Source organism: Capsicum annuum, chromosome 5, assembly GCF_002878395.1.
Source record: "Capsicum annuum cultivar UCD-10X-F1 chromosome 5, UCD10Xv1.1, whole genome shotgun sequence".
Lineage (NCBI taxonomy): Eukaryota > Viridiplantae > Streptophyta > Magnoliopsida > Solanales > Solanaceae > Capsicum > Capsicum annuum.
The window spans coordinates 102,145,370-102,162,299 of record NC_061115.1 but is presented as its reverse complement, the minus strand read 5'-3'; positions in this window follow the sequence as shown (position 1 = coordinate 102,162,299).

Genomic DNA, 16,930 nt, shown 5'->3' with positions numbered 1-16,930 from the left:
TTAGATTCGAGGTCGAATCCTTTTCAAGAAGGGGAGGATAATACAGGACAAATGGCCATCTTATCTTTTGATGACATATTTGGAGGCCAACATATAGAGGCTCAAGACTTGGTCACCTCGAGAATACAAGAACATGCATGGAGGACTCGTTTTGAACATAACTTAAAGCAATCTCGCGTGTGGAAGATTGCTTGGAGCATTTAAGAATGAGGACTCACAGTTTCAGACTTTAATTAAGGGCATTTTGTACATTACACATGGTGTATTTACACACCATGGCCGCACCTATCACTAAGGGCAAAGTGGTCTTTTTGTCTTCTTTTGTAATACATTATAAATAGGTCATTTTAGCTCATTTCTTGGCAGATTTTGAATGATGAAGAATTGAAAGACATATTTTCTCTCTTTTGAGAGTGTAACACCCTTAGTTGTAGGGCTTGGAAAAGCCATCCTTAGCATAGGGCTTGGAAAAGCCAATATTGATCATTGCTTGGAAACGGTAGATCTTGAAGTGAATTCATTCCTTTGGTGGTCACCGTAAGAGTGTGGTTTTGATTGTTACATTCATTAGGGGTTAGTGTTGAAATACGCTTGGTTCTTAATCTTGTAATAGTCTTGGTCTCACTATCATTCCTTTACTTTTCTTGCAAATCGTGTATGTGTTGTGTAGTGGACTGTTTTGGGCCCTTCGTTGAATCCAAAACTTGTATTATTGTTGTTCATCTTGTTCATCACGTATTGTTGCAGTTTTGGTGTTAAAATACACCTTGTATCTTGTAATCCTTGTGTTGTTATTGTTGGCTGAAAGTTTCTCTCAAAGGGGTCCTCGGGTTCTAGTTGATTTGTGGACTGTTTTGAGTAGTTTTTGAGCCTTCTCTTGTCTTTCTCGTATCAAAAACAGTCCCAAATCCCTTTTATTGTAGAAATCAATTATTGAACTCATCATCTCTTGAGTTCTCAATAACAAGACATCCATAATCCCCTCTCAAATTCATATATAAGAAAAACAAAATGGAGCAGTCACCTTACCTCAATTCTGCAACTTATTCTTTTAATTGAACTCTTCAAGATCTTGAACTTTCCTTCACACTTAAACCAAAGAAGAAGAAAAAAAGTTCCTCAATAACAAGGAAACGTGAACAAACAACTTGTTCTATAATCATCCATATACTTATAGTCAAACACTTATAACTTGTTTTCCTAATCTTCCATGAAATAATTAAACAAAACCTTAAGTGTTTTTCACTTACCTTGGTCTGCAAAGGTGAGGATTTCTTCAAGAACCCTAGAAGGAAAAATAGGGCTGTTGTTCTTGTTGTTTTAGAGAGAGTAGAGAGATTTGCTGAAATATACTCCTTTTTTGTGACTTAAAAGTGAAGTAAAATGACCAGCAACTTGGCCTTTTAAAGTCCCTATCTTGTCCACCTCCTTAGCTGCATTTTGGACCATAAAGTTGGTCAAATTGGTCCAAGAAGGTGATGCACCTACTTAAGGTTTCAAGCTGCACAAATTTGCAAAGTAGGTGATGCACGTACGTACTTAAATTCTTATTTTGGGCTTAAATAACTTGGGCCTTTGGCAGATTCGTGCGTTGGGCCACTTATCCATTTTCTTTCTCTTTTGTTCAATTTGGCCCAAATGATTATATTATCATATACCCAAATCTGATCCATAGCCATGGGTCCATTAATTTGGTCCAAACAACTTAAGTAGGTGACTCACCTACTAGCTTAAATAAGTCAAGCAAGCACCTCAATATTTTGCTTCATTTTCAGCTCCTAATCCCTTTAATCTAACCTTCAACTTATACATACTTGGTCACTTTAAACTTTAGATACAAATACTAGCTTACGATTCCAAGTTTAAATAGTTATCTTAACGTTAACTTAGTCGTATCACATTAAACTGTACGGGTAGCAACTATAATTCCATCTATACCATTAATACTTGCATAACAATTCTCATACATTATATATATTAAAAGGCTATACCAAGTTCCATATAATTAGAACAAGTACAAGCAAAATACGGGATGTTACACCCTTCCCCCCTTAGGAACATTCGTCCTCGAATGTTAGCATAACTTTCCAACCAAAACAAGTTCAAGCCTAAGTTTAATACCCCTATTATAACACAGTACTTGTGTCTTACACTTGTTATTACTCCAATTCAGCATCTTGGACTTTCTCTTTGTATTTGAACAAATGGGGGTACTTAGATTTCATCGCTTCTTCCGCTTCCCATGTTATGATAAAAATCAGTCCACCAAGATGCCAAAACAGTCCACAAAATGTGAGAAGAACAAGCAACACAAAGGGATACAAGATGACAAACACAAAAACACACGGATTTGCAAAATAATGAAAGGATAGATAGTGAGACCAAGATTATTACAAGATTAAGAACCAATTATATTTCAATATTAATCCCTAATGAATGTAATAATCAAAATCACACTCTTACGGTGATCGCCAAGGTAATCGATTCACCTCAAGATCCACCTTTTCCAAGCAAAGAACAATATTGGCTTTTCCAAGCCCTATACTAAGGATGACTTTTCCAAGTACTAACTAAGACTATACTAAGGTGGTCTACTCTCAAGAGAGAGGATTTCAAGTGTTTCAATTTTTCATCTTTCATAAACTAACTATCAAATGAACTAATAGAACCTATTTATAGTCTAACTTATTACATAACAAAATGACCATAATACCCTTAATGAAAAGGGGTGGTCATGAAGTGTTACTTGAACAAGGCTAAGGGAATAAAATGCCCTTAATGAAGGCCCAAAACCGTGAGTCCTCAATTTTCAATGCTTCAAGCAATCTTCCACGTGTGGTATTGCTCTTTGGTGTACTCAAATCGGTCCCTCCATGTAGGATCCCGTGTCCTCAATGCGACCAAAGCTTAATGCCCCACATACTGACTTTGAATGATGTCATAGAAAGTTAAGGTGGCCATTTGACTCGTATCATCCTCCCCTTCTTGAAAAGGATTCGACTTCGAAACCAAACCTTGCAAAACTGAAGAAAGGACACACAAATACAAACTCTTCATAGCATGAGGGTTAGGGTTAGCACGACAAATCACCTTAACATGCCAAGGTTGCACATATTTAGAATATAACCAAGGATCCTTTGAACTAAATATTAAATAATTAATGAAAAATGCACAAAGGATTTGTCTATGGAATTCACCAAAAGTGATACTTTGCTTGTAATGTAAATCAAGCAACAAGTTGGGTGCACCATCATCATCAAATCTATATTTGGCACCGGGGTCAAACAGGAAGAGTGGCCATAGACATGGGTCTAGACAATAATCCCCTTTCCCATGGTCTCTACCCAAACTAAATGGAATACTCTCTATAATAGCATACATATTATCCAAAGCAAGTAGAGAGTAGAGAAATGTATCACTCAAGTCGACTTCTACTAAGGTGCCCTCATGTGTGTACTCACTACTAGTTTCACAATCATCACCATGAGTACTCTCAACAATAAAGTCACACAAAGTAAAAGGAGAATTAGTTTCCAAGACCACACATCCCTTACCCTTAAGAGTACTCTCATCTTCCAAGAAGAGATTTCCATCTTTAGGAGAAACGTTGCCATACCATAGTGGGTTAGCATATCGGCTATAGCTTCTAAGGTAAGCTATACCATCATTTTCACCACTAGGTTTATTAGGAGTGGTTATATCATCTTCAAACAAGACAATATACCTGAAAAGAGCATGATCTATTTCATGAACAAATTCGGAACAAACACATTCATCACTTTCTAAAAATCAATATCAAGTTTCAAAGAGATTTCAAGTGCAAGATTATCCCAAGAATAGCTATCGGGTTCACTTCTATTCCTTTGATAAACATTTTCAACATCATCACACACTTGAGGTTCATTAATCACATCATACACATCCTCAAGTGGTGGGAAATTTTCACACATAAGTTGATCAATACCAATTTCAGAAGATAATGTACTTTCATTCAACACCATGGTTTCAACACTAGGTGGACATAAATCCATCTTACAAGAAGATTCGATTCGATCATCAATATGATAAACTAGTGTATCCACACTCACAACAGGTACATCATCATCAAGTGGCAAAGAAATAATAGACTCGTAGATAGGCAAGCTACAACTCACAGTCAATGGGCTACTAGCCATACAATTATCATTCACATGCATGAAAGTGTAAGAGTTAGCTATTTTACCTTGAAGTCCTTGAGTAGATTCTTCTTTGTCATGGTGTGAAGGTCCTCCACAAGCTTGGGCAGCAACTACCTTTTGGCATTTTTCGCCTTCGATTGGACCGATATTTGAACATAGATACCACATACCATACTTATGAACATCGGTTCGGTATTTCGGTAATCGGTAAATTAGACTTCGCTTCGGTACGGTATTTGGTTTTACCATATTAAGGTTGGAGAAGTGCAAATGTACGTTGAAACTTCAAAGAGTATATTTAATAGAAACCTTATTTAGTATTCTTTTTATTTCTTTTTACGAATATATTACCAAGTTTCAAGTAATTTTTTGGAATGACTAATACTATTGTCTATTGGGTTGGTTATATGTGTGTGTGTGTGTGTATATATATATATGTATATATATAGTATTCGGTAAATACCGAATACCAAATGGTATTAATATCTTGAACCAAAACCAATCCCGAATACCGAAATATTAAATTTTTTCTCCCAAATACCATACCAAACACCAAATTACCGAATACCAATTACCAAATTTTTTGGTTCGCTTTAGTAATTCGGTTTTTGGTATTTTATGCCCAGCCGTACATATGACTCAGACTTCACTATAGGTATATATGTAATCTCAAATCAAAAATGCCATAAATACTTAGACTTCCCTTGCATTTGTAACTCTGATGCTATGGGTACTTAGACTTTCCTTACATTCATGGCTCAAAACCCAATCACAATAATTTTCCCTTAAGAATGTCGTCACTCAATCTATCATAGAGAAAGGAACATCCGATATCATCACAAATAAGATAAAGATGAAATAAAAATATAAAAATAAGATAAATAACTAATCCATGAAATGTGGGCACCATCAGAGTGTCCAAATATTACAATCCAGAAAAAAATAAAAATCATCCAAAACAACATAGAAACATCCAAAAATATCTCAATAATATAGCCCGAATGAATAAATATAGAGACAGGAAACCCAACTAAAAAGCTTGCAGTGACATCACTTCATAAACAATAAAGCATAAGTAGAGAAAATGGGTGCTCCCTATAACTGCATCAAGACCTGCTCTCCCCTTAGACTCTGCATCATCTCCCACATCATTAGAATTGGACCACTCAGCTGGGGCCTCATAATTACTCTCAACTCTAGAGGAAGGAAGTCTGTCTTAGGGTTTTAGGACCTCTCAAAGGCCTTTCACCCTCCTCTATATCTTGCTGAAGAACTTGTCCCTCTTCTTCTCCCTCTTCTTCAATTTCTCATGTGAGTCCATGGGCTCTCTATGAGACTCTGCAAAAGATGAGTCGGCCCTCTGAAGACTATCAATGGTGGCTCCATTCATCTTTTAATCCTCTAAGTACCTCTTATAATTAGTTCGAGCAACATAGCAATGGCAGGTGGTGGAAGGATCTCTCGATACCTGAGGCAACTTAGACACCAGCTCCTTAATAATTCTCATCTCATGAGAAATCTTATTAATCGGCCATATTGTGGATGGCATGCATGAGTCTGTATCCTCACATGTCGACTTACCCAAATCGATCTTCCTCTTCTTACTTTTGCCCGGTGCTTCCTTACCTCGAATCTTAGCGAATAAATGGGGGTGCTTGCGCATACCCAAGTGTCATCAGGGTATATCTCCACCATGTCTCTTTTTCACAACTTAGTTAGATAAGGGAATAAGAGATGCATTCCACCATGAGTCTTGTAAAACTTCATGTCTTAGATCACAAGCTGACCCACATTCTAAGAATTGTTATCTAGTATACAGGTAATTATCCAGGCTCTCATGTCTGGGATAGTAGTCATATGTGTACATGGAGAGACCCTATTAGAGATGATGTGTAGCCATATCTTTGCCTCTGCTATGAAGTCATTCATGGATATCCCCTTCTTGGTGGCTGCCCATGAAACCTCCCTACGAAGGCACAACTTTTTCGCTATCTATCTTCCCATTTCACATCTTTTTGCCTTAAATTGAGATATATCTGCATTCAGGAGCTCATATAAGTCATTGATCTGTTCAGGTCCAAAACATATCTCTTTTCCTTGAATCCTGATGATTGGGTCAGAAAGAGATGCTACACTAAGGTTAGCGTAGAACTCTCGTACCAAAGCTCATTTGCCGAACAAGGATCCGAGGTAAGACATCTCCACCCAGTGGCTATGAGTCTATCATGGAATGGAAAAGCTTTTTTGGCACCTTTTCCAAACATATACCCCTCTCTGAAAGTAGCTTTATCCTTGGGAGATCATTATAGTATTAGTTGTAGCACTCAGAAGCCATAAACTAGACTTGGTCATAATCTTCCATGATGAATGCCTAGGAAACATGAGAATGACAAGACAACATACATCACTAACATGTTCATGCAGAAACTATGCTATATTATCCAATTAAGCTCATGGGATGGGTACTCGATGGTTTTTAGACAAAGAAGTAGTCCTATAGAAATTTTGGTTCAGGCTGAAAATCAACCTCAGAAGCCGCGATTGCGGGACACTAGGCCGTGATCACAGGACACTAGGCCATGCTCGTGCTTCAGAGACCACGATGCGGTATCTAAGGTCAGTTTGACCAAAATTTTACAAGTCTCAAATTGATCAATTTCAACTCTAATTCATGTTCCAAAGCAGAAATTAACACATTAATATTGTTGAACAAGGTTCCTAGGTACTCGATCATGCCCTTAGAATGTGAAAACAACTAGTTATGAGTTTGTTTGGGAATTTGATCGAGCACTTGGTATGCACACCATATTTTTTTTAAATTCAACAAAATTTGGGTACTCAAGACTTCCCTAAACATGTTCACACAACTTCTAATAGCGAACCATACCACACAAGCACAAACAATCAAAATTTAACAATGAAAACCATAATATTGGCCCTCTCAATTTCATGTATTCTAGGGCTTGCAAACAATTAAAGTAAGAACTCAAAGCTCATACCAAAGTAATGATGCAAGATGGATGCTATAATTCTATAGGGAAGCTCAAACACAACCAAGAATAGGTGTTATTTGAGAGATAATTTGGAGAAGGAGTGTGAGAAAATAGACAGTCGACTATTTTTTCAAACCATTTGGGACCGTGATTGTGGTCTATGTTTTGCGATTGCATACATGTGGCTACCGCGATTGTAGTTACATGTGTCATGATCATGGTAATCAAGGCTAATTTGGGTTCTCTATTTTCCCTTGTTCAGTCCACTGCATAAAATTCCACACTTTCCCTTGTTCAGACTCATTCAAACACCCTAAAGTTCCAAAAATGCATGGATTAATGAACAACAATTTAAAATCTACTCTACTAAATAAAAAACAAAGGATACAAGCCATGGACCCTCAATGGACCCATTATCCACCCTTGTGTCCTCAACATCAATGACGAACACTACTTGCAACTCTATAGGTTGTTTCTCTGTTTTGCACCCCCAGAAGGACACTTCGTCATCTTAGGCCCTAAACTTTATTTCTTTTAACTCCAAGTCCACAACAGCTCCTCCAATTGAATGAAAAGATCAGCCAAGGATAATAGGGACCTCTTGGTTGATTTCACAATAAAGAACCACAAAATCTGCCAGAAGGATGAAGCGTTCCACCTTTACTAGCATATAAAAAAATCCCAACCATTCTCTTGATAGACCGGTCCGCCATCAAAAGCCACATTATTGATAGAGTAAGAGAGCCCAATCCAAGTTTCTTATAGATTGCATAAGGCATGAGATTGATGCTTGCACCAAGGTCACGTGAGGCTTTTTAAAAATTGTGTATCCCTATGGTGCAAGGGATTGTAAAGGCCCCAAAATCCTCTTTTCTCTACCATAGTGTTTGTAATGATAGTGCTACACCCATGAGTTATTTCTATGGTTTCACCATCAACAAGCCTTTTTTACATCAACTTCTTCATAATCTTAGCATATCCTGGGATCTCTTAAATTGCCTCTAGCAACGGGATATTAATTGATAGATTGCTAAGCTTAGATAGAAATGTTTTGGATTTAGCATTGTCCTCCTTATTTTGAGCCTTTGAGGGAATAGAGCGGTAACCATCGTGGTAGGCCTCGAATCACTTTGAACTTTATTATTCTCAACTATATTCGGGTCTTCCTCTTCATCATACACTTCTTCATTTAACACTTGTTCTTTTTCACTCCCTTCTTCAGACTTAGAGCCTCCTTATTTAAATAATTCACATACTTATTATTCACATTTTTTTGTTCTCCATTGGGTTTTTTCATCATCCACCATAAGATCACTGAGTGTTTTACCACTCTTACTGATAATAGCCAACACTTGAGCATCATTTTTTGAATTCACAATGGTGCCACTAGGATGACCTTCTTTTTTTCTAGCATTAAGTTGAGTGGATATTTGCCCAATTTGAGTCTCCAATTACTTGATTGAGGCAACATGAGATACCACGATTTGATTGATTTGTGAAAAATCGCCTTTCAATTTATGGACCATTTTTTCCATTCTCTCAATCCTCACCAAAATCTTTGCTAACATATTTAGCCTTAAATTTTAGGATCAACAGAGTTGGATTATTTACCCTTTTCTCGGTCATGGGGAGGCACATATTGGTCACATTCTCTTCACATATTGGTCACATTCTCTTTCCTTGTCTCTCTAATCGTGATTTCTATCACGATCACGCCAATCCCACTCTCTTTCATAATCCATCCAACCTTGGTTCCTTACCTTGCCTTTGATAGGCCGGGTGGGAACCCACCAGATAGTTAGCCAAATATCGAATCTCCTCTTTAAGACTCTTGGACTCTTCTTAATCATATCCTTTGGATTTCACGGCATTCACCATTTTTGTAGGTGCACCCATCACATATTTTGTCAGAAACTCTAATTGTATCATTATTTTTGACATGTTCTTCTCCCTTTCCTCATCTCTTTTCCTTTGCTCTTTGTCAACATAGAAGGTGGTAGAAGACCTTTTAGAATCCTTGGTGTCTTGGGTATGCCATCCCCAATTTTGCTTTGTGAATTTCTCAAGCAAGTTTGTAGCCACATTGTAAGACAACTCCACAAGTGAACCCTCCTCCGCATTATCCACCATGATTTTGTTTATTTTATCTAAGTCCCGGCAAAAGATTTAGAGAAGCATCTTCTCTGGGACCTCGTGGTTGGGACATTGCATTGGCTTCCCATTAAATCTCTCCCACACCTCGTAGAGAGGCTCTCTATTTAGTTAATAAAACTTTATAATTTCATCACGCAATTGTAGTATCTTGGATGGTGGGAAGTATCAGTCTAGGAAAGCGATGGTTAGTTATCCCATGAAGTGATTGACCCAGCCAGAAGAGATCAAAGCAACAATACCACCTTTTCCATTAGATAAAACGGGATGAGAACCAACCTTATACACTCTTGGGAGATGTGTGCAATATCAAAAGTTGCACAAACTTCTACAAAGTTCTTCAAATGCAAATTGGGGTCCTCATGGGCTTGCCCCCCGAAGAGTCCCTTCTTTTGTAGCATATGCAACATAATGCTCATAGTGTGGAATACCCATTCCCTTAATTACGTATTATATGGATGGCACTCACACGTTTGACATCAATGAGTTGCTCCTTGTTATCAGGGAAAGTCCCGGCATTACTTGCGTGGTCGCTCAAAGTGTCTTCACCTACAAAAACACAAAAACAACAAACAAAGTAAATCAAAATCACCATAGGTATACCAAAAGCTTCAACCAACACCATACAAGTGAAAAGTAAGTCTCAATCCTAGCAACGACACCATTTGATTAACGCTCACCTATACCATAGTTTAGATATAGGATGATCATTGTCCATAAAGCTCAACTCATATTGAGTTCTACTTCTTGAAGAGTGGGTCAAGTCCTCAAGACCTATAGGTGTTGGTAGGGACTAAGTGAATGCCCGTAGTGCAAACAAAGTAAAATGCATGAATTAAAATGGGGAAAATTAGTTTGGGAAGTTCTTCGATCAAAATCAAATCAAACTTCCAACTGAGAGCGACTATTTTGGTTGAGATTTCAATATAGGATAAGTATTGGGATTATGTCTTCTTAGGGGAAAATAATGCATGGATTATGATAATTGAGTGCAAATTTTAGTCCTCAACTACATGGGAGGCTAGGTTGAGATTTCTTGAGGCTAATGTTTCAATCCACCCTCAAGATTATAATATATGGATCCTTTCAGATACCTCATGGATGTGGAAAACATAACCACCTATTACCTCAATTAGGAATCCCTAATTCTAGGAAGATGCCCAAGAATATAGCTAGTCCTTAATCCACCCTTATCTCTAAGATAGTGACAAGAGAACCAACTATATCTATTATTGTTGACTATTGCCTTGTCACCTTTATCCCTTTTTCAAGGATGATATAAGATCCCTAAATTTTAATTACATCCCTCTTTCAAGGATGATGTGAGCTTTTGAGAATTTGGGGTTTTCACCCACAAACCCATTTTGAGAATTTAGGGTTTTCACCCACAAATCCCAACTACATCAAACAAGCAATAGTGAAACCCACAATCAATTATTAAGAATCTACACTAATAAATCACAATCCACACATATTTACACCCTAGTTTATATAATCCCAAGATAAATTGCTTATCTACTCATGAAGTTAAGAAAGAGGACTATACCAAATTGGTTGTTCAATGCTTCCATTAAAACTTACAATAAAGAGTGATCCAATATCCAACTCAATTGCAACCAAAACTAATTGAAAAACTAACCACATTAAACTTCCCTAATTTGGTAGGGATTACAAAGTCTCCAATTGCAAATTCAAAGTTCTATAATCTCCAATGGGGAAAGGGGTTTGTGCCTTATAAAGGAATTGGGGTTAGCTATGTCCATTTATAGAATTGCCCTTGAGCATAATCTCGTTTTTCCACGATTGTGGCAGCTTGCATGCGAGCTGGCATCATGGTTTCCTTTATCTCAGTATGATTGCAGTCTTCAGATTGCAATTATGGTACCTGAGATCATCTCCTGCTCATGGTCTTCCAGCTGTACTTCTCATTTCTTTGTTATCCCCTTTTAGCTTAATTATATCTTTCTTTTTTATAGCATTTATACCTACAAAATATGGAAATTAGTGTATTCAACTAACAAAGTTGTCTCATCTATACCTTCAAATCATAGTAGTTTGTACAACTATTGGACGTAAATAAGTGGTGAATTCACCACTCGATAATGGCTAGTGCTCCCTATTTGAAGCTATTAGGTGATCATCGTTCTCAGCATAATAGTGGGTTTAGGGCATAGGGTGCTCTATCTCAGGCTAGTGGGGCTCAGTATGCTCCTCAATATACTCCTTATAGATTCTATGGCAGGCACATCATAGGTTTTATGAAGAGATAAGGAACAAGTGTTTTAAATGTGGTTAGATCAGTCACTTGCAGAGGGATTTTCCTTCCAAGATTGCTTCAGGAGATGATAATATCCTTGTTGCCACTTCATCAGCTACTGCACTAAAGGGTGCTGCTTATACTTCTAGTACTAGTGTTGGCCAAAATCGCTTGTATGTTTTTGCTACCCTTCAGGACTCTGAGGTATCTCCTGATGTCGTCACTATTATATTATGCCTCTTACCTCATGGTGTGTATTGCTTACTTGATTCGAGGGCTACTCTTTTTTATGTGACCCCATTTGTGGCTGTATATTTTGGTTTTGGTCCTTAGTATATCCCTGATCTCTTTTCTGTTTCTACCCCAGTGGGTGCCTCTATGGTTGCTAGAAAAGTCTATAGGGGTTGTGTGGTATCTGTTTGTGGTAGAGAAACTCTGGTAGATCTAATATAGTTAGACATGGTTGATTTTGGTGTCATATTAGGGATGGACTAGTTGCACTTGTGCTATGCCTCCTTAGATTGTCCAACCCACAATGTCATGTTTAAATTCCCTAATGAGCCAGTAATTGAGTTGGAAGGGGGTTCTCTAGTGCCTAAGGAAAGATTCATATCATATGTTAGAGCCCGGAAGTTGATGTTCAAGGGATGTCTTTATCATTTGGTCTGGGTTAAAGATTATAACTCTAAGGGTCCTTCCTTATAATCTGTTCCCATGGTTAATAAATTCAGCGAGGCTTTTATTAACGATCTTCCAGGTATTCCTACCAATAGGAAAATTTATTTTGGGATTGACCTTGTTTCGAACACTCGTCCTAATATAAGATCAGCCACAAACACACAATAATAAAAGAGAACTAGACTAAGGGAACAAGGTAAACCCAAAAGTAAGATGACAATAAGGAAAAACACACAAATATAATAAAATAAAGAATAGTAACTTGAGACAAGATTATACAAACAATAAGAACCTAAAGGTGTATCAAACCCTAAGACCCCTAATGATACAAGCACAATGAGCCTCAAGAGCACAAGATATTGTCTAAGGGTCAAGGCTTCGGAATTGGTAAGCAATTAAAGACTTTTTGGAGTATTTTGAAGCCTTGGTCAAGAGAAGGAAGGAGGGGAATTTATAAACTCCATAGGCGCCTCAAAGAAAGGATAATGAAGACTTTTTACACTCCAAAAGAGCACTCTATAGGCACCTCCTTTTAAGTCCTCATTAAGGGCATTTTTGTCCTTTGGCATGTAATAGTATAAATAGACCCTTTAGCTTATATTTTCATTAGACTTTGATGAATTGACATTGAGTATTACTCATAGTTTGTAGATTTATTCTTGTAGTTGTAGCTCTTAGAACCGAAACTTGGTCCATGAACATTTGAAAGCTAGGTTTTTCACTTGTCTTGGATGATTTGGCAAGAAAGGCGTGCTTGAGGAAGTGTGAGTCCTTTGGGTCACCTAAGAGGAAGGTTTGAACTTTCATTTGTGAGGTGTGTTTGAATATTGTTTACATCTTCTAGTGCTAATCATATAGTGGAAGTAAGGGTCTTTCTATCTATCTTTACATTTCAAGTAATCTTCTTCTTCATCTCCATTCTATCTATTGTTTTCTCTTTGTTTGGTTGCTGGAATTTGCATCTAAGTGACCAATTTCGTGTATAGCCTACCTTTGGGCTATCATTTGGTATCAAAGCCTTGTTTAGGGTTGTTCCAACATCCCTAAATCTTGGTTTTAGTGTTCTTATATATAAAATCTCATAAAAAAAGAGTCAAAAGTTAAGAAAATAAAACAAAATAGACGTTTCACGTTTTTGTGTTTTGACAGAATTTTAGATCTTAGATCTACATGTTTTTGTGTTGTTTTGTTGGTTTCAAGTTCTAGATTCTTGTTCCCTAGCACCTAGGAAGTTTAGATCTACTTTTAGAGTGAAGTTTGGTTGATTTTGAGCTAGATCCACCATGGTTATGGTGTTTTAAAGCTTCAAGAAGCTAGATCAGTGTGGTTTCTGTGTTATGGACGTTGGTTGATTGTAATTTATTGTTATTTGAGCTCACATTGGACTAAGGAACCTAGATCTACAAAAAAAAAAAAAGCAGATTTGGAGTTCATTTGGTTAGGGGTCAAACTTTGGTCAACTCTTAAATATTGATCTTGTTCTTCCATGTTCTTCAAGTTTTGCTAAGGAAGAATCTTCAAAGATTTTGTTTGATCCTAAAAAGGGAATAAAGAGTGTACTTTGTGTTTGTGAAAGAATATTCCTTGGCATATTCATTGTCATCCAAAGAAAGAAGAGACAAAGGAATAATCAAAGTACAAAATCAAGTACATTCCAAGTACAAAGGGGACCATTTGTTTTTGAATTCATTTGAAGCTCCAAAAGGCTTTCAAACCTTCATTTTTCCCTCCCAAATGAAATTCTTCTTCACCAAAGGGTTTCTAGGCCGAGACTTGAGAATTAGGGTTGAAAAATTTGAAAACTCAACGTCCAATCACAAGTTGCCACGTCATCACTAGCTAATCGGCCAAATTGAGTTCTAAAATTAGATTTCCTAGTTTCTATTTGTTGTTTCTAGTTTCTTTTGTGTTGATTCTATTACTAATTAGTAAGCTAGTAATTACCTACTAGTTTGGTAATTAGATTAGAGTCCGTTGTTTTGTATCTTCGATTTTTTGTGTGCTTTTCTCGTTTTCAAGTCATAGTATTTTTGTTGGTTCAAGTTCGTGCATCACTTATTTTAAGTCATTTCAAATGAAGATAAATTCCGATTCAAAGCTTCTCACCTCTCAAGTAACTTATGTATTGCCGGTTCTCCAACACTTGTGAAGCGGGTGTGAGGTGAGGTTGAGTGTGAGTGAAGTGTGGCTATTGAACTAACTCGTTTGCTTGTTTTGTAGGTTATTTTGTTTGCTGTTTTTTGCACTTAGTAGGTACATTTTCCATGGAAACCGAAGGTACTACTTCCCAACCTTTAGGAAATGATGTTATGGAAGCTTTGATGGCCCAAATGGAGGCCTTGAGTCGAGAAATAAAGAGTGGAAATGATGCTATAAGGAGTGATATGGATTCAATGAGGGGTGACATGATTAGAATTAGAGCGAGGGTTGATAAACTGTCTACCAAAATCTCCACAATTCCAAATACCTCAAGTTCAAAGATTACCTCACAAAATCCAATGACTCCTCTCCATGAGTTAGAAACCAAAGAGAGTGAGGCCAATCCTCAAGATGGAGAGAAAATTATTAGTGAGGTACAAGAAGAATGTGAATAAAGAAGGAAAAAGGTAGGGAAAACTATGGGTAGTGAAGTTGGAAGGGAAAAAAATGCTTGATTGTGGATCTTGTCCACAAAGGACCCTTTTTATTCACTAACCCAAATACTGGCATTTTGCCTAGTATTTTATCTTCTCATGTGCAGGTTCAAGACCCTAGAAGTCCCGAGGAGAAGCCCAAGGAAGTTTCCTTCAAGCTTTTGGCCGAAAGTCCCCATTGTGGGACAAGCGAGGAAGAAGTGAATCCAAAGGGAAACCTTGACATATTCCCTTGTAATGTGGAGCATAAGGGCTGCCATGATGTGAGACAAAGTGAAGGAAACACTTCTCATAATCTACAAGGTAACCAAGCTATTTTATACACTCCTAAAAACTTGAATTATTATGATATGGCTCATAGTAGCCAAAGTGGTGTAGTTTCGGATTGGATTAGTCAAGAAGTGTATGAATCTCCCTTTTGTGATACTCTTGGTGTTGATGTGTTGTATAAGAACCAATTTGTGTCCATCTAGTGCTAGCACTTATAACTTGAATGAGGTTCCATTATCATGTGACAAGAGTATTCACGAACTATATGACCCTCTTTTATATGATAATACCTTGGTTGATGTCTTCACACTTGATTTCTTCCTATACTACCTCTTCGCCTATGATGATAACCATGTTAATTTTGAATTGATATTATGTAGAGGTAGTAAGCTTGGTGGCTGTTTTCCTTTCTTGAATGAAGATGATTGTGAGTTTGATGTCTAATAAAAGGAATGGCTAATCTTGGCTTAGATTTTTATCTTCTGCTCCCATTTGACCCTGGAATACTTTTGAAATATAAAGGTTATAGTTGTTGGTCGTGCTTACTTACTTTAGGTATTGCTGCTATTCCTGTCTTTGGTATCCCATATGCTAAGCTTTTCATGTCAAAACCAAGTATAAGTGGATGTATGTTAAGTGTGAAACACCTTGGAGTGATGATATAATTGTGGTACTAATGCTCACCCTCCTACCTTGAGGATTGTGTGCTTGTTTTCCCTCTCTACAGTTTTGCAAGGTGTGAATTTGAGGACAAATTCCTTTCAAGATGGGGAGGATGATACAAGCCTAAAGTGCATAAGGATTGCAAGGACTTCTCAAAGGAACAAGCTTCGAAATTTACAAGTACTAGAAGACCCTTTTGGAGACATTACAAAGCCTTGTTCAAATGAAGAGATGAGGAGGGATTACTACAACACATAGGCGCCTATTCATTAAGGGCATTCTTGTCTTTTAGTGACTTATTTTTACACTCTAAAGGAGCACCCTTTATTGAGGGTATTTTGGTCATTGGTTGTAATAAGTATAAATAGACCCTTTAGCTTGTATTTTTATTAGACTTTGATGAAATTGGATATTATTCTTAGATTGTAGCTTTAGTCTTGTAGTTTTATCTCTCAAACCCAAAATTGGTTCCTTGAATACATTTGAAGTTAGGGTTTCACTTGTATTGGGAAATTTGGCAAGAAAGGTGTGCTTGAGGAAGAGTGTTTCCTTTGGGTCACCTAAGAGAGTGGTTTGATCTTACATTGGTGATGTGTGTTTGAAGGTTTGATACACCTTCTAGTGCTATTCATTGGTGGAAGTGAGGGTCTCTCTATCTATCTTTAATTTCATGCAATTCTTCTTCTTCACTCCTTTAGTGCGTTATTTCTCTTTGTGAACTTGCTGATTTTTGTTCCTTTAGTGTCCATTTCCTGTTTGATAGTCCTTTAGACTATCATAGGATTTCTCCAAAGAGAGCAAATCTAAAAATCCTTCTCCAAGAAATCCAAGAACTCATCATAGATTCTACAAATTGAGTTGAGATTTGAGTTCCCCAAGTTCAAAGGTTGCAAGAACTCTATCTCAAGAGTAAGAAAAAGAGTTTAAAGCTAGCTTGTTCATCTAATTTCATAATCCAAGGTATGTGGGATTTTGAACAAGGGTAATCCTTTCATCCTTGTGCCCAAAGACTTATTTAAACTATGATTTTCTGCAATCTATGAGATTTTACATGAATTTGAATTAGGGTTTTCACCCATTATTACTGATTGCAATATTTTGATGTTT